This window comes from Eutrigla gurnardus (assembly GCF_963514095.1).
Source record: "Eutrigla gurnardus genome assembly, chromosome: 10".
Taxonomy (NCBI): Eukaryota; Metazoa; Chordata; class Actinopteri; order Perciformes; family Triglidae; genus Eutrigla; species Eutrigla gurnardus.
The window spans coordinates 18,745,897-18,764,079 of NC_139924.1; the positions used below are offsets into that span (position 1 = coordinate 18,745,897).

The 18,183-nt window shown below is 43.7% G+C and overlaps 1 protein-coding gene and 1 long non-coding RNA gene across 5 annotated transcripts in view; one reads left to right on the top strand and one right to left on the bottom strand.

Annotated features, from left to right (window-relative positions):
- Nucleotides 1-18,183, bottom strand: part of b3gat1a (beta-1,3-glucuronyltransferase 1 (glucuronosyltransferase P) a) — a 62,127-nt gene that overhangs the window by 21,746 nt on the left and 22,198 nt on the right. For all 4 annotated transcript variants that reach the window (XM_084019865.1, XM_084019864.1, XM_084019866.1 and 1 more), the window contains exon 2: nt 10,675-10,893. The gene's annotated coding sequence lies outside the window, so the exon portion shown is untranslated. The remainder of the gene's footprint in view (nt 1-10,674; nt 10,894-18,183) is intronic.
- Nucleotides 707-18,183, top strand: part of LOC311020067 — a 53,195-nt gene continuing 35,718 nt past the window's right edge. The window contains exon 1 of the long non-coding RNA XR_014597866.1: nt 707-902. This is a non-coding gene — a long non-coding RNA (uncharacterized lncRNA). The remainder of the gene's footprint in view (nt 903-18,183) is intronic.

The window sequence follows — 18,183 nt, forward strand, 5'->3', positions numbered from 1 at the left end:
AAAAACAGGCATTGAGGATCTTCATGTGACAGAAAGCATTTCCTCTGTGTTAATTCGATATTTTATGTCTGCCATGCTTGCTATGCTACTATTCGTATTCCAGCTTTGGGTTCAGTGAAAGGTCGTCTTAATGCTAGTTTTGTGTTACTTGTCTCATCAATCCAATTCACACCTGCCACTGAGCGAGTCTCTTCAAAATGTGATCCTCTCCTCATGAAACAACTGCCTGCTTTGAGTCAAGCTAATAATAGCAACTGAGGGAAGGCAGCTCCTGCATGAATACCGTGGTTGGCTTCGAGAAGACAGCAACGTTGTTTACGATCATGCCATATTGTCAAGTTTACCTTCAGTCATGATGGTTAAGGGTTTATGCAATTAGTCATCAAAGAGAGTTAACAGACGTTAATCATTACAGAAAGCGTCAACGTATAATCAGCCGAGTTTCACTATTTGCAGACGGGTTATCCTAATCAACATAAATGCTGTTTGGTTGATAAAAATAAAAATAGTCGGAGTGTGTGGCAGTAAGTGCTGTTTGGCATGCTTGATTTAGAGGAGGAGGATGGCTATTTCATTTTCAGGAAAACTTGAATAACCCATTAGCTGTGAGCATTGACCCTGATTGATGGCTCCAGTCCATGCCTGGATCAGGCTGCCTCAGCAATGATGAAAGATTTAAGAGCACCAACCTTCAGGCAGGTTCTTCTCTGCTGATAACCATGGGGGATAGCCCAGCGCAGTCGGCCCTTATTCTGACTAATTTATGGGCCGGCTCACCCAGGGCACATTTCCAATGCCGGACCTGGGAGTGCGGTGCAGCCGCTCGCTGCTGGCTGAGCAGACTGAAGGAGATCCGCCAGGATTGCAGAGGCTGCCACTGAGACCCGGACCTGCCATGTCAGGTCAGCACAGCTCAGCTCTGATCAGAACAGTCGTGGGGGATGTCATCTCGTTGGGGACCACAGAAAGATGGGAAACAGCATCTCATTATGAGAGCTAGACACTACCTGATTATTAGTGAGTCAGAAAATAGCAGTTATATTGTACTATATTGTAAGGAGATGTGTTTCGATTTCACTCAATAAAATCATACAACTCCATCAAATGAAATAATTATCTCTGACTTAGCACAAAGACTAGAAACAGTGGGAAGCAGCTAGACTGCAAAACCATTATAGCTCGATAATTAAGACTTTATCGTTTGTTAGCAATAACATCCTGAAGTCTCTGCTTGTCACCTGGCAACCGATTCAGGCAAAGAAATAAAACACAGTGGCTTGACAATTCTGCAATGCGTGTTCATTAGCTTTAGAGGTGCTGGTAGGCAGACTTTGCTGGGCTGGCTGTCCTCATGCTTAGGTAAGCTAACTGGCCACTGCTGTTTTATTTTACTCTTGAGATCAGTAAGTGAATAAGCATATTTGCAAAAATGTAAAATGTATTCCTTTAAATGATGTACATTAACAACACTCATCTAATAATGACCTTTTCTTTTGCCATTTGCCATTTTGAAGACCATTTTCTATGATTAAATTGCCCTGCAGCAACGATGAAAAAACATTATTATGTTATTTTTTTCCATTGCTGCAATTAAAGGTTTGGTTATACTGCATATTTGAAAATGTCATCCAATGCTTTGTGTGCCATCAACATGACTAACAATGATAATCATGGGGTAGAGGCCTTTGTTGGAAATGACACTAAATCGATACATTGTGCCCTTTAACATCTGAATGATTAATAAATGTTGACTTCAACAGTTCCTAACAATAAAAGGGAAAGCGCTGCATTTATCTCATTAAAATCGGTTTTGGTGTACAGGGCATTGATTTCAACCACATGTGACATGTCTCGCACTGTGAACAGGCTAATTATGCCTCAGCATAAGGTCAAAGGTTGGCAGAGGAAGCTCCCAGATTCATTAGCTAATTAAAGGCTACTTCCTGAGTGGAAGTTAAGGTGTTCGACTCTCTACTAGCTCTCGCTCTCAGACTTCAACATGCTAGCTCTGCAGAGCTCTGAGTTCCTTAATGAGGGTTGGCCCATGGATTTTTCCCCCCATGAAAAATTCCCCCGCGTGAAAGTCCCCCAATTATATGCCCTTATGGAGAGAAAATATATATAATTATGAATCTAATCATCGCTAATTAAACCTCGGGGATTTGATCCAATGAAATGACAGCGTAGTGGAGAGTTTTGTTTGCAATGGGAAATAATTGGTGTAAACAGAGAGGAAAAAAAGAGACATAAAGACTTCTTTTGAGGAGTCGTTGGGGAAAAAATGTGTGTTTGACAATGGTCAGGATCTGGAGTATTTTAGTATTTATCTATATCTATAAATAATAACAATAAAACAAACAGAATTCCATTTATAAGACACGTAACACTTGTTCTGATCCGCATCAGCCATTAATAAGAAGGGAAACTGGGATTTTTAAGGTTAACAGTGATGGTATGGAATATGACATATGGGAACACCAGTAGCCTCAGGTCGCACGGACCTGCCAGTGGGGATAGTGGAGTGGAGCTCATGATGACCAACCGTGGCTCTCTGGTGTCAAAGAGTGTGCAGCAGTGCAATGTGGCTGCACGCGTGAATTGAATCAGGAAGTGCTGGAGGACAGCACGCACGAAAATCAGTGAAAATCTTCCCCAGGATAAGTAGAGCTTCTCAGGATATGTCAGATTTCGAGGCAGATGAACTTGCCACGTAACAATTATGGACTCAACACAGCTGCCAGTTTGCTCATGTCCATCTCCGGCGCTCTGTTAATTACATGATTAGTCAGAGTGTTGGTATATGTGATTTCCCTCTATGACATGCTATCATTAGCTTTGAACCTGCCAGTAAAACACGGCCCTCAGGAGACAGCTAATTTGTGGTGGAGACTCACTTAATAGCTTTGGTAATTAGCAGATGCGACATCATTATTATTATTATTATTTCCCATGCTTACTGCACGTGTGAGTCATTCCATTTGCTAATGCTTTATGCGGTACATGTCACGAGCACAATGATATACGAAAAGCCTATTACCTTGCGTCAAAAAAAGGAGGTATTTGCACTCATGTGTTGACAGGGCTGCCGTCCAAACACTGAATAAAATAGACATGCAAAAGCAACTAAAAAAACCCCTGCTATTTCCTGCTATAACCAAGAGAAAAATACCCTCCTTTAACAACGCAATCATATCCGTTCATACTGTGTATTTAAAATTATTCTCAGCAGCACATAAAATGCTATTTCTTGAATACCAAATATCTATAGTCACATTTCAAACAAGTGATGCCAATGAATGTAGGCTGAATGATGTAGCATGTCAGCACATCTCCAGCTCAATGTCAAAACAAGGCACCTTTAACATGTCAACCCGAAACCTTGATAATCCGCTCTTTGCTGGCCTTTCAAATCGGTCGCTTATCACTTACTATTATTATTTGTCCTTTGCTTGTATGCAGCTATGCATAGTCACATTCAAAGAGCACCCAGGGGCACAGAAAGATGACACCGACAGAACAGTGTTGACACAGCGACTGTGTGCCTGCTGATGCTACATTACAGAAGTGTCACTGACTCAACGGAGCAATGTCTTTGCTGCGATAAAGAGCACGGGGGGGTTGACTGACGGCAATGCTGTCACCAACTCCATTGGCGATTTCCAGCTCGGGCTCATGTGCTGTGCAAGCACGGCGAAAATAGGACTGCGTCAAAGTGATGATAATAATGAGGGACGGGACATAAAATACACCAAACCCAAATTCCGAGTGTAAAAAAAACCCAAGATCATACCCGACATGTTCTTATCTACAGCCGTGCATACAGAAGCTAACTCTCTGCATACCTCAAGCACACTGAGCTCAAACTAAATGCTAATGAAAGGACGCTAACGTGCTCACAATGCTAAAATGCGCAGAACGCTGATGGAAATATGCTTATTTGCCTTCAAGATTTAGAGAAAAGTTTGTTTTTGTGTCAACTGAACCTTAGATGCTGGTAGTCAGGTTTTATTGCCTTCGCCAAAGCCAGGCTAGCTGTTTCCCCCGTTCCTTTGTTTATGCCAAGCTAAGCTAATTGGCTTACATGACAGTGGCATCAATCTTCTGATCTTCTGAACTCCTTGCTGTTGCGATGTTCCCTAACGTTTAGTGACGCTTGAGAGGTGAGTCATTTCTGCACACAGACACACACATTGGCTTCCAACCAACAGTCACACCACATAGCCTGCATTACTGCTCTCCCTCCTAATGGTGATCAATAGCCTGTGGGCTGAGGGAAACCCTACTGTATCTGTCACCAGCCTGAACTATAAGACCCTTATGAGGGCCTGAAGAATAGCTGAGGTGGGTCGACCCATCATCTATAATGAACCCTCTCGGGGCTGACACATTATATGTGGAAATGGCTCCAATTAGGCTATCCAGCTGTAAAGTCCAGGGAGGGTTTGACAATAACAAAGTTAGAGGGGCGGTTGTGGATGGAACTGAGCTACAATCAGGTGATATCAGAGCTGCATTCAATCACTCTGTTCTTTGCCCGGGCCGTCTTGGGCTGCTGATTGCACAAAATCAAAGGCTATTTTCTTCCTTCAGTCTCAGACCCATATCATTGCACAGTGAATCCTCTTAACAGCTTCTCGTGGCACAATGATACTTATTATGTTACGGTCACCAGCTTTCATTACTTTACATCAGATGCCAATACCTGCATATAACATTTGGATAACATCCATAGAAAATAAGATCTTATATCTCAAGTAGAGATATTGGTTGGAAACGAACAAAACCGACGTGTTTTTATGACCTTTTGGAGGTGGCATGTCATCGTGAGTTTGATGAATGTATCCCTGACGTTTGACTGAACCCTCTAGGCCTTTGACCTTTAACAGAGCAGGAGGATTTCTACTTGTAGGTGGGTGGATGGAGTAGAGACATGAAGCAAGGGATAAGAACATTGGCTTAAACTTACTATTCATCGAGCTACAATCATGTAATGACGTCAAGTGTTTACTTAGATTATGTACCTCATCATAGGCCTGGCAGTGTTTGTTAGCACTTGGTGGTATTTATCAATTGCTTTAGTCATTGTCACATATTATTGTTAAAATTGTGGTGACAGCTTTTCAACAAAAAGTCATGTTTTTGAATAGGATATGCTTTTCTTTCCCTGACTCGCTCTATTTGCCTTTAGCATTCAGAGATGCCAGGGGGCAGAGAAGTGACCCTTTCTCCCTCTAATGCTGTTGCATTATGGAATAACCTTTTGTTGAAAATTGCAGAGGATTTTCACCGGCTTACTATTGATTGGTCTCTTTGTCCATTTGAGACTGACACACTGTTTTCTAACGCAGCCATGAGTTGAGGCAGAACTGAGAACTCAAGGCACCCTCAAACATACAGCACATCCCTTCTTTCAGATGGTAATCCTACATGATGAAGCAGCTTTGTACAGCTTCCCCCTGCATATTGCTTTAGTTCTGTGTGTGTGTGTGTTTGTCTGTATCTTAAACAAACAGATGAATGTGTGTGTGTGTGTGTGTGTGTGTGTGTGTGTGTGTGTGTGTGTGTGTGTGTGTGTGTGCATGAGTCTGTGTTTGTGTGTGTGAATCAGTTTCTTCTGTCACAGTTGGCAACCTCATAACATTCAAATGTCGCTGTCAATTTTCACTCCGTCCGCTTTGATTGTGTTCTCTGATCTTCTTCTTTTCATTTGTTTCTTTTGCTTGTGCATCCACGTACACTCTGTCGACAAGACTGGATGATAATGCTGCGTCTCAGTATTGTGCATTCAGGAGAAATAAATCAACATTACAGTGATTGGTCCCGGCAGGAGGCCCCCAACCATTACACACCAAAACGAGGTGTAACGGATGGTACTACACCCGGTGGAAGATGTATTCACTGTTGCTTGAAAATAGAAATCAGGCAACTGCGTAAATATGATTTAGCGTCACAAACCCTGCGTCGGTATCAGACACCGAGCGGGCGGCTCAGACCACGCTGGGGTATTTGACACGTTGACTGTTCAGCAGGTGTCAACAATTGTCACCATGGAAAGGTGGGCCGTCTTAGTGCTGAGTTTACCTGGGAGGTGGGGTGGCCTTTAATTCATTTGAATAGTTGCTTAGATGAGGTCACAATGACCCCTGCTCTCCTCCGTTGCCGATTGATCCAACTTCTACCAACCGGTTTTGTGTTTTTAAGACTTACATCTAACCTGATGAGCAAACAGAATTGCATCGCTGGGCAACTGTATGGTCCATGTTTTCTTCCTTTCAACTGGTGTTATTTGTATACACTGCAACCAGAAATTACATAGGAAAGTTTATGTTTGCAACTGTGAAATGGTGAATAGATCTGATTATATGGAATAACCAAACACTACATCATAGTGGCCATATCCTGGGCTAGAAATGAGAGGAATCAGATTGCCTCACAGGGGTTTGTTGTTGCTGTATAGCTGCAGGGTGAGACAATGTTGGTGCATCCCTGCCTCCCAATGGAGATGGGGAAAGTCTGTTAACGGCTGCTAATTGGGCTGGCCTGGGTCAGTCTAAGTGGATGTGTTCAGATCCATGCTTTGGGTATTTATGTGAGCATTCATAGCCACATTTTGTCCGTACATAGGGGGGTTTCATCGGACGACTCAATGCCAACTTTCACAATTCCCCAGGACCTCGCTGCGTCCGAGAGCAGTCCTATCTAATCTTTGCAGGAGCTCACGGTGTGCAGGTACCATACAGCGCTGCAGCCTGTTGGCTTGTGGATGAATCGCAAAATGTCTGACCAAACCACTTGTTTGGGCCGTGTTGGTTTGGGTGGAATGGAGTTGTTGAAATGCTGAACTTTCAGTGATCTACTGTGCTTATTTTAGCCTTTTGTGTGACAAAAAAAAACACTTGTTTACTCCTCCATGATTTGACATTCTATTTGTGTGCCTGCTGCATCTGGTGTTTGTTACAGTAACTGTGCCACACATGAAATTGTTCACACTCCAAAACCAGGTTGCCAGACACTGAATAATTCAGTGTTCAAGAGGGGAAACGTTAAAGAGACATTTCTCACGATAACAATAAAATTGCAAACAGTTGCATCACGGCTCACCACGGTTTTACCACTTCTAATCTTACAATACAACATTATCTATGTCTGAGAAATCTGCATCCTTGAAGGGCTTTGGAGCTGTTACAAGCTGCTGTTGTACTTTCAGCACTTACAGTAGTTGAAGAATTTAAACTAATTACCGGTAGAACATTTCCGCACACATTTTTTTGGTTTTGTTTTGAATGCCTGAAATTACGTTTTTTTTTTTTTAGTGTTTGGTTTAATTGCAAGTTCAAAGCTCTGCATTGGTGTAAATGGTTTAAAAATATCTAGAAATGAGTGGTGGAATAGAAGATAAACTACAAAGCACAAAAGCTCATTCACAGAGCGTTTTCACAGCTATTTTCATCACGCAGGTTCAAGTCAGCAAATTGTATGCTCACTTGGCTTGTGAGATTTAATGCAACAGAAAACCGCCGAGAGGGACAATGGAAATGTGACAAAGTAAACACTTACACATTTAAGCATTATCTAAAACTGCCAAATATGAGCGGTTGTTATCTTTAACTGCGCATTTTGCATAAGTAATCGCGCACAATGATGCGCCATGCTTGGAACGCCATCATTAATTCAGCAGCTAATGCCCCGAAATTGAAATGAAAAAGACATCGCCTGTAGGACTTCTGCCTAACAGGTTTGTGTCATTACAGAACAAAGACATTGTGCAACAAAGGGCAAACTAAATGATGCAAAGAACTCAGGGTAGATTTCATGGAGCAACTATGATGAGCAAGACGCCGCTTGTATTATGAGTAACGAGCTCAACGTATCACCGAGCAGGAAGTTCAAGGAATACCTAGTTTGCAGGCATACGGAGAAAATACAATATAATCTCTTTTTTTTTGTTTTTTTGGAGAAGGCACATTCTCACTTAATAATTGATGTTCCATGTCCTTGTTCGACAAAAACCCTGGTCTCTGCCGTGTTTATCATCCAGGGCAAGGAAGAGACCAGGCCGCCGAACAGGAAATGCACTTACTGTTAATACCAATGCCTAGAGGTGGGATATGGGAAATGATCATACTTTCTAAATCTGCTCTGCAGCCTCAGGACATTCAGGACATTACTGTAATCCATTCCAAACATACACTGCACTTTTAGCTTTGTATACACTGGCACCTCTGTTTGGGAGATTAGTCTGAATGCTGCAGCTGTGATAAAGACAGAAGCAGATCAACACAACAAAGTACACACAATGTTGCCGGGGTTTTTTTGCATCTAACGCAGCGTACAGCATATGTCCTCTCCTCTATTGCACTGTATTACCAATTATTGCTGATATAATAAACCATATGAGCCACTTGTTTAGAATTGTAGATAAGTACCTCTTAAATGACATGGATTATGATGGTAAACATTGGCAGGCTCTTGACTCTATGACCTTTTTAATTGAATTAAAAAATATACACAATTAAAAAAAAGAGCAATATTAATGAATACAAACTACCGATATGCCCATACAATACTCATCATTATCATATAAAGTCATTATTCAAGTTGAATTCTTAACTTTGTCCAATTTTAGCTCATGTTGGTCAGAGCGGAGGGAAAGGAGGATTGTGGCCTCGCCTCCTCTGAGCTTTCGCTTTCATCCTCTCTCTCTCTCTCTCCTATCAAACTCTGACTGTCACCACACACACACACACACACACACACACACACACACACACACACACACACACACACACACACACACACACACACACATCATTTCTCCTCCTCCTCCTTATTCTTCTGTCCTCTTTCTCCACCTCATCTTGCATCTCTTTGGGGATTGCTCCATGCCTTTTTTTCTTATGATTTCCTTCTTGTCTCGTCCACCCCACCTCCAACCTCCCTTTTTGTTGCTCCATGCATCTCCCTCTCCCTCTCTCCCTCCCTCCCTCTCCCTCTATCTTTTTGACTGCCTCTCTCTGGGGGCGGATGTGTCTCTGTGGCCCTCTGCAGATCTGGAAAGGACATCCTCTCAGTTTAATTCAAGTCAACCCCGGTCTCCTGGTGCTTCAAGACGCAGCATGTGTGACAGCTCTACGGAGACAGCCAGAAGGAACAGACAAGTCTCATCTGCATATACGTGCGTGTGTGTGTGTGTGTGTGTGTGTGTGTGCGCGCGCGCGAGAGAGAGATAGAGGGGTGCAATGTGTTTCAGCCAGGCATCTTTCAATGGCAGACTGAAAGAGTTAATTTTACCCTGGCAGCAATCATAGCCGTCTATAAATCTGTGATGAGAGGCTGCTGTGTTGATGAAGCGCAGTCACCAATTATGGAGGTTGGTGGTGCCGTCTAAATTATTACACAACATATGCTATCCGCTCTAAGCTTGTTGGAGAGACAGTAAATAAAACTATGATCGTTATGGGATCATGTCATTCCTCATACGATGAAGCCACACACTGCATGCTAGAACATTTCCGATCATGCGATATATATTGCACATTAAACGTATGAACAAAGACTCATTGCATGGCTGTTGTACTGGACCCTGTGAATTACTGCTGTCATTTTGTCATTATGAGCACAAACCAAAAGTGTCATCCTCATCATGGCTTTAGGGAAATCGTTCTGGCTCATAGTCAGGAGGATTAGTCCTCTGGTGACTGTAAATGTCTGTATGATTATGGTTTTGTCAAAGCATATCCAAGACGTACATTATATGCATATTCAGCCTTTTAACAACAGCATCTGCATTTCATTGTTATGCTTTTTTTATCGGTGTAATATACAAAAATTGAATATTCGGTGGAGTGTGAAACATCGCTATCGAGCGGCGGCATGATCCCAGGGCTCTGTGGTTTATGTAAGTCCTATAGATTTATGTGCTAACCTGTCTGTTTGCACTGGGAAAAGGCAATATGAGAGTATAAGGTTTAGCTTCGTCTTACCCTAGGCTTCGCAATAAGAAATCATGATATTTTCTTTGGTAGCGAGGAGACAACAGAGCCTACGAGCGATTTAACAGCCGAGCCTCTCTCACTCTTTCTCTCTCCCCCACCTCACTATCTCATCATTTGCTGCCTCCACACCTTAAGATTATTTCTGCGGATTTGTCATCACGAGTGTCGGATGGATCCTTTGCTCTTGCACCTTCCTCCTCTCTCTAACCTCTCTCTTCCTCACCTTCCAATCTTCTATGCCCACATATATATCAACCTCTAATAATACCAGAGGCCAGGGGGATCGCAGGTAGCAGGGTAAGTGGATCTGTCAGATCATTTTGCCCCTGTCTTCCACCTAATTCCGTTACTGGATTTCCTGGCGAAAATGGAACATCTATCGGACAAGCAGCGAGACAGAGGGTACGAAGACAGCCATAATAGAGTGAGACAGAGAGTGAGAAATTGGGTAAGGTGCAACCGCATCCTTTTAACTAAATGTTTAACCTTGCAGGGGGGGATAAATATGTACAGCAAGATAGTAAGGAATCAATATAGTGCATTGATTCTTAGATGGCGTAGTGGTTATGAACTTTTACTGGAAAAACATCAATTGCACAGGAATGTGTTGCACAGTTCTGGCCAGTTGCATGGAAATGTGTAACCCCCCCTTTAACAATGACAACAATAGGATACTCACAAGCAGTCCTCTGCCCGTCTGCAGCAAGCACAGGCCCCTCCTCCAGTGTATTCCTTTTCCTCCTTGTGTCGTCGGATACTGTCACAATTCTTTGTCTCGGCCCCCGTCTTAATTGGTGCAGCCCGGAGAGCGGAGATGTGTGCGGTTGAAGGCAGTCAAGCAGTGGGAAGCTGTGACAACCAAAGTCTCCCGACAACTTCACGTCCTCAGGGCTGGCCCCTGGAGAAACAAGAGCACGGGAGATATGCGAGTAAGAATGGGCTTCCTCTTCCTCAGTACAATGAGGGGCATTGAAGAAAAAGGAATGAGCAAGACGGCAGCTGGGAGGAGATGCTGCCATACTATGACAGCCACCGGGTCATTCTTAGTGCCTCGGCGACGGGGTGTCTGCTTTGCATCTGGACAGCTGTCGGGAGAGTTAATCATAACGTGGGTATCTCAGGACACTGAGGAGGTGCAGTTACAAGCTGCTTGACGGACAGGAATTTGATGACATTTGTGATTTTTGCCTTCACGGGTGTGCGCCTTTTAAGATTCCACCCGTATAGCTGACATCAGCTCCCTTGTCATTTGGGTGTTCCACATTTTCGTAACATAGTATGAAAAAAACCCAATGGTCGACACTTCCCTGATATTATTAATGTGGCCTGCAAAATTGTGGCAGAAGAGAAAAAGGAAAAAAATTGCTAAAATATGGCCAGATGTATAGACACAAACTCGACATTGTATCCAGCTATCAATAACCTCCTCCCTCTTACCCTTGCCCTCTGGGGAGTGTCATCTCAAAAAGTCCATTTGGAAGAAATAAGACAAACACACCAGCTGCACTATTTACTCACTCAACCACAATTCCTCTCCCCCAGCTACCGCTCTCCATTATTGATGACCACTGTCCGTCTATTTTGCCACACGTTTGGGTTGTCCTTGCCCGTGGGCAGCCGCTGTGGTGGCAGAAGGGGACCAGCTGATGCCACATGAGGAGAAACAAGGCGGGCCTATTGACAAGGCGTGATGCAGAGGGAATGCAGTGTCACAGGTTTGTTATTGGCCGAATCGAAATTCAATAGGGTGTAATAATGAATATTGAATTAAATTTAATGCATCTTCATTGAACGAACACCAACATAAAACCAAGTAGTCAGCATGAAACCACACAGCACAGCACAAAATAGTGCGTTTTACAAAACATTTGAAGGGCACCAAGTTGCCCAGCAGGTCATTTCAATGCCGAGCGACTGTGATGTAAAAAAAAATAATAATAAACGGCAATAATTGTCAGCTTAGAGTGTGGAGCGACCAAAGGGGTCCAAGCATCTCAAGCTGTGTCTCCGCTCATCGGGGGTTAAAAGCTTAGAGATAAAAACCAGGCGCCGGCCCAAAATGTGTTTTTTTGTGCCATGTGTAGCTATGGTTACAAAGCTGAATATAAATCGCCCGCTGATAGGAGGTGTGATACGGCGAAGCAAAGGATAGTGATAGGTTTTAAGATAAGCTTTTTCAAATGAGGATGAATATTAAGTCATTAAACGTTTAAATGGAGACTGATGCATCTGCTCAGTCGTTCCAAAACCTCCACACCTGCCTATCTGCCTCAGGCTGTTTGGGGCTCATTTGTATAATAACATCATTATTCATGGGCTACCACGGGGAGTCGCCCCATCTATTTACAAATACAAGGGCTGCTTTAGACGGTAATCTCGATCCAACCTAATACAGAACCTGAAAAGGAAGGATTCCTTTGCTTGCACCAACACCACAAACACACATGTGACTTAAGCTACAGACAGCCCCTGTGTTTCAGTTCTCTCTGGGATACTGTGTTATATATTAAATGATTGAATCCAGTAAACAGGGTGATAAAGTCCATGTGTCCAGAACCTCCTTCGGGACTTGATGGCACTTAACACATGGCACTTATGTTATGTTCTGCTCTATGACAAAACACACACACACACACACACACACACACACACACACACACACAGATGTGTACGTGTGTGTGTGTGTGGGAGCCCGCAGACATACGCACATCTCCACACTTCCAGACAAGCTCATACTGTGCATCGAGCTGTGGCTTTCACGTAGGCCGACCACTGCGAACGTGATCAGTCTGTGCATCTGACAGTGACGGATGGAGGAGAAAACATGAAGACTCAGGATTGGATGGAGGGAGCAGAGAGAGAGAGAGAGAGAGAGAGAGGAAGAGAGACACCGGGTATTGATTGACTTCAAACCTGCTAATGTAACCCATCAGAGTAGTAACGGGCCGACCTGCTGTATAGGCTACATGCGAATGCGTCATCAGGAATCAATGCTTCCTCATGCGGAGGACGAAAGTAATGCAAAATGAACTAAAAAGTGTTAAATGGCACATCTCTTCTGTGATGCCGTTTTGATTGTGATCAATGTTTCCACATGTGCTGGGTTTTATATTTCACATATCTGGAGGAGAAGCTTCGAGAGCCCTGCGGGGACAGTCCTTTCAAATTCTGCTTCCACTTTATGGACCCACTGTAGGCCATGTGCAGGGCATTAGAATAACACACACTCACACACTCACGGTTAAAGTATATGGATCAACAACAATATATAGTACAGTACACACACAATCTCACTTGCCTGAAGCAAGAAAGGCAACCACTGCAATAAGGCAAGGAAGAAACACATGCTTTTGTTCCCTGTAGAATTCATTCAAGTAACTGATAATATACCAATCGGACTTTTCAGTGCAGATAACGACACCTGGGCTTTGGGTATGTACTGAATTTATTAAACAATGGTATCCGATACCAGATCCCCGAGTTGTCACCGATACCTGATCCTGTTATGATATCAATGCATCTCTTAAAGTAACTGCTTTACTACCCCCTCCGAAAAAATGCAATGCAACGCTGACAATCTTCTTTTAAAGTATGCGTGATTGCCATTGAAGAATAATGTCCCGCTGAGAAAAAAAAACAAAAGCCTGTCCTCTGCTGAATTTTTGATGGTGCGTCAGATAATGCCAGAGATAATGACAGACCTGGTGGCCTTTTTCATTCTGAAGACATCTGTCATTTAAGTGAAAATTGCCAGGTTTGTCATGAAAGAGAATTCACCGTGCCTTTGAGTATGGCTCTATGATTAATTCAGGCACGTCAGTTGCTGAGTAAATGCTTCTTTATTCTCGTGTAAGTGGTCAATATTAATAATGCACATGCGGGTCTAAGTTCAGCATCCGTCTTGGCAAAGTTCAACACGGGGAGGTTTCACCAGCTGCGAACGGGCACGCTTGTCACCACGTTCTTACTCTTTCTTTCTCTCTCCTTTTCCACCGTGAGCGCTCTATCCCTGGCTCGGGAAGGCGCCATATGGCTCCGACGCCTATTCTGATAGAAAGATGTGGCCCATCAGCAGTAATTGGAGGAGCTGTGGCGGTTGGGTTTCTCTAGAAAGCGGCGGCGTGATCGATCCCATGGATGGTGGAGGTGGGCAGGCGGGCTGACAGCGCTTACATCCCCCACAGCTCCTGACAGCTCAATGAAGGCCAAGCCGCAGAGCACAGAATGTCCTTTTACTAGAACAATCACCAGGCGTGTAGGTCAGCCCCCCGAGCCCCCGCAACTCACAGCCATCCTAATTTTCCAATTTAGTCGATTATCAGCTGGGTAGATGCACGTTGGATTTGATCTCAGCTCGTTATATCACACGCATTAAAGAATAAAGGAAATGTCAGAGGCCTGATAGCGATGCTGTGATGTAATTATCTCCAAGGTGAATTATTTGAAAGATTTTACAGCGATAATCTCCCGACAGCCTCATGCATCCTTGCGAGGTGCACAATTTAATTGCACGGCGTGCGCAATGACACCACGGAGATGCAGATGATGGATGCGGCGGAGGCTTCACATGAGCAAGTTCATTTGCATACATGGGTACTAGAGTTTTATCATCACAGGTTTGGACAGCGTTCATTGTTTTGTCCTCCTGTTTGTGTATTTTCCTCTCCTCAAGACCAAAACTGGGCTGTGCTGAGCTCACCCTGACCAGCGGTTGCCATGGTGATGCATGGCAGCTGGGACTAACAGCGTGTTACAAAACCTTAGCCCGTGTTAACTCAAAAGTACTGTTTATTCACCTTTCAAATTACTGCTGCCAGACCTCACGCTACCTACTGTGTGAAGATAGAGCAGCTGGCAACAATAGCAAGATAGAGAAAGAGGCTTTGTTGACTCTGATGAATTAATGAGGAAATGTCCTACATAATATTGGCCATGATACTGTGAGTCCGACATGCATCTTTCATTAGCGTGTTGCAACAATGCATCCACCGGTTTAAGCAGACAGTTCCACTAATGATACGCCTAAATTCATGCAATATACCCAATGAATTGCTGCAGTCATGCTATTTCTTGGACAACATTAGGCCCTGTTTTAGGGTTTCAGCCCTGTGACTAACAATATTGTGGCAGCGATGATTCATGTGGCTCGGACCACGCCAAAATGCCTCCATGTTCTGGCCAAGAGCCACAGCAATTACAGCTGCCCAGCTATGGCCACTATGCTGACAACACTGCACTGCTACATGTAATAATACAGTCTCGAACATCGTCTGGTGGCTTCCTTTTTATACGACCGACTTGAGGATTAAAAAACTTGACTTTTTTGTTTGTTTGCATTGCAGCAGGAGTTAAAAGCAAACCCTCATCCTCCAGGAGGTTGGCAAAATACATTTGAACAGCCTCCCCTCGCAGCTACCTGCTGATCCCCCTTGGGGAGAACTTCTAACGGAGAGAGGACAGGAGAAGGTTGTGGCTTTACAGGCAATCCTCCTATAATATTACCACTCCTCCCAGCCCACACACACACACACACATATACAGCACCACCCACACCATTTCTGGAATACACTGATCCCTGAGCAGAATTTTCCAGCCTCAGCCAGAGCCGTACAGGAATAACATCAGCAGCCTGAAGGTGCTGCTGGGTGAAACAGCCAGAATCTCAGTTGGTCTCTGGGATATTAATAGGTCCCATGTTGTGTGTGTCCTGTTGGAACGCAACACTACTGGGAAATGTCACGTTCCGTTACTAACAAGGGCTGCTTGTTTCATTGATTTACATTTTTGAGACGGACCTATATAAAGTATATTTAACTTATATATCAAACTTGTTGGCTCATCACCACCGTGTCCTTTACTGCACCTCTATAGTACCTTCACCCTTGGAGTGGCCAATATGACAGGCTGGTTCGAGGGCCATTACACAAAATGAGCACTCACTTTTGAAAGTGAAGAAGCAACCACGACCTTGCATGTGCCTTTCATCCTCACAGCTGTCGCTCAACCGATCAGGGACATTTTCAGCTCCAATTGATCCCAGGGAGACAATCAAGGTGGAGGTGGGTATAGGGGGGCGACTTGTTTACTCTCTTGGCTAGCAGTGTAGGTAACTACTGTTGTTCGCACTTGACAGCTTCGCCTCTCATGTTTGGCTCGAGACATTACCCCGGCAGAATGGAAGAGCGGCCACCAGACACTTTGGTGAGACTTGGGAGGTGATGACATGCTCCGGGGCCCGTGTTGTTTATGAGCTACTATTATCGCAGCTGTGGTAGTCGTTGTAGAGAGAAAACAAGCCCCCTTTCAATGCTCTATATGTGATTATTGCTCAGAACGCCTCCTCCGACCTCAGCGCTTTCACTTCAAATGACCTGTGTTGTTAATGATGCATGTCAAAAGAAGGCAGCCGTTATGAATTCATCACCTCTAATCCACTCACTTGAGTGAGATATTATGGATATGTCATATTTCATTTTTTTAAATAACCTGCGCTTTGGCTGAAACAAGAGTCTGCAGCATTAATAGCAGCACTGTGAGCTAAATGCAAACATCAGCATGCTAGGATTACTCACAGAGACACTTCAAGTATCTTTAATGACGGAGTCCGATCCGCTACTTATATTTATCTAAATGATAGAGCTGCCCAGTGCACATTCCAGCTACAACCTGAACGTGAAACGAGAGGGAACTCATTTCACCTTGCAAGTAACATGATAAAAAATATCTACACATAGGAGCAGAAGATCAAATAATTTAAATTTCAGCTGAAGCTTAAATATGTAACACCTTATTTTTCACAAGCTACCTTTACCAAATACTGGAAGTATTGATGTGATATGAATTAATTGTATTTAATTAAAAGACGGCTGATGTGACCGAGCAATTAAAATATGTCCACATATGCTCCGATGCCGACCCAATTGCACTATAGGCTCAGGGCATCTTTAGTCACAATGTTCACGTACAGTATAAGGTTTTCCAGATTCACCATCTTAACATGCCCTTATTTGCTAATTTGCATTAAACAAAAAATTACAGGTGTGTTTGATTAGAATTTTAAGTATTAAAATTTTGACCTGCTGATGGCACAAGTCAAGTCAGGAGATCAAAATCGTCATTAAAATTCCTCTTGAATGTCTGTATCCAACCCTGTCTCCTCCAAATAACAATCCCATACGACTAAACTGCACTCTCAATTACGTTTGGAGGGAAACATGCTTTCTTCTGGATTACGGCTGCAGTTTTCAGTTTGAAACACGTGGTTAATGTTATATGCTGGTGTGTTGAACGTGCTGTAGTGACTGCTTCTGCATTAGCGATGTAACCTCCCATCATATATCATATTACCTACGCGTTTCACTCCACAGCTGCGTACACTGGCAGTCTGAACACGGCCGCGGCTGCCGGTGCAATCAAGCAAACAATAAGAAAATCCCTCTAACACGCTCCAACAATTGAATCCTGTGCCGGCTGCAATTATAAGTTGCTCCCCGAGGTGCTCTCCTTGACACCCTTAAAAAGGTAATATACCTTCTGCCCGTAGAAACACAATCACATGGCTCATACTTCTAGCCTGCATAATTACAGGGGCTTGGGGAAATTGAAGGGCTCCGCCGCCCGTAAAACAGGGGGCTTAAGTAATCTTAGTGAGAGGGGAGGCATTAAAAAGAACATGGATGTCCCTTGTTGGATCAGTGCTACCGCGTAGCTTGGACAACCTGCCACGTTTGGATAAAGACGTGGTTAACAGTTCCCTCACGGCACTGTCTGACAAGCGGCGGCGCGAGCAGCATGACGACTCCTACACCGGGTTTAAATATAACAACGGGCTTTGGATGGTGAACAGCTGCTATTCCAGACTAGTTCAAGTTAATTAAATCTATTTGATCTATCTATCTATCTATCTATCTATCTATCTATCTATCTATCTATCTATCTATCTATCTATCTATCTATCTATATATATATACATCCATCCATCCATCCATCTATCAATCATTAATTTGTCAAAGTCTGGAGACAACAGGAGTACTTGTGACAGAGTATTTCGTACAAGAAGGATCCCTGCCGACAGCTCCGATCAGAAAGGAGACAAATGACGAGGCATCGGCCCCCATCTGCTGTTAGCTGGCCTGACAGAGCTCTGTCTGCTTCGCTCAGTGCTCTTTCAGGCACTACTTCACATTCG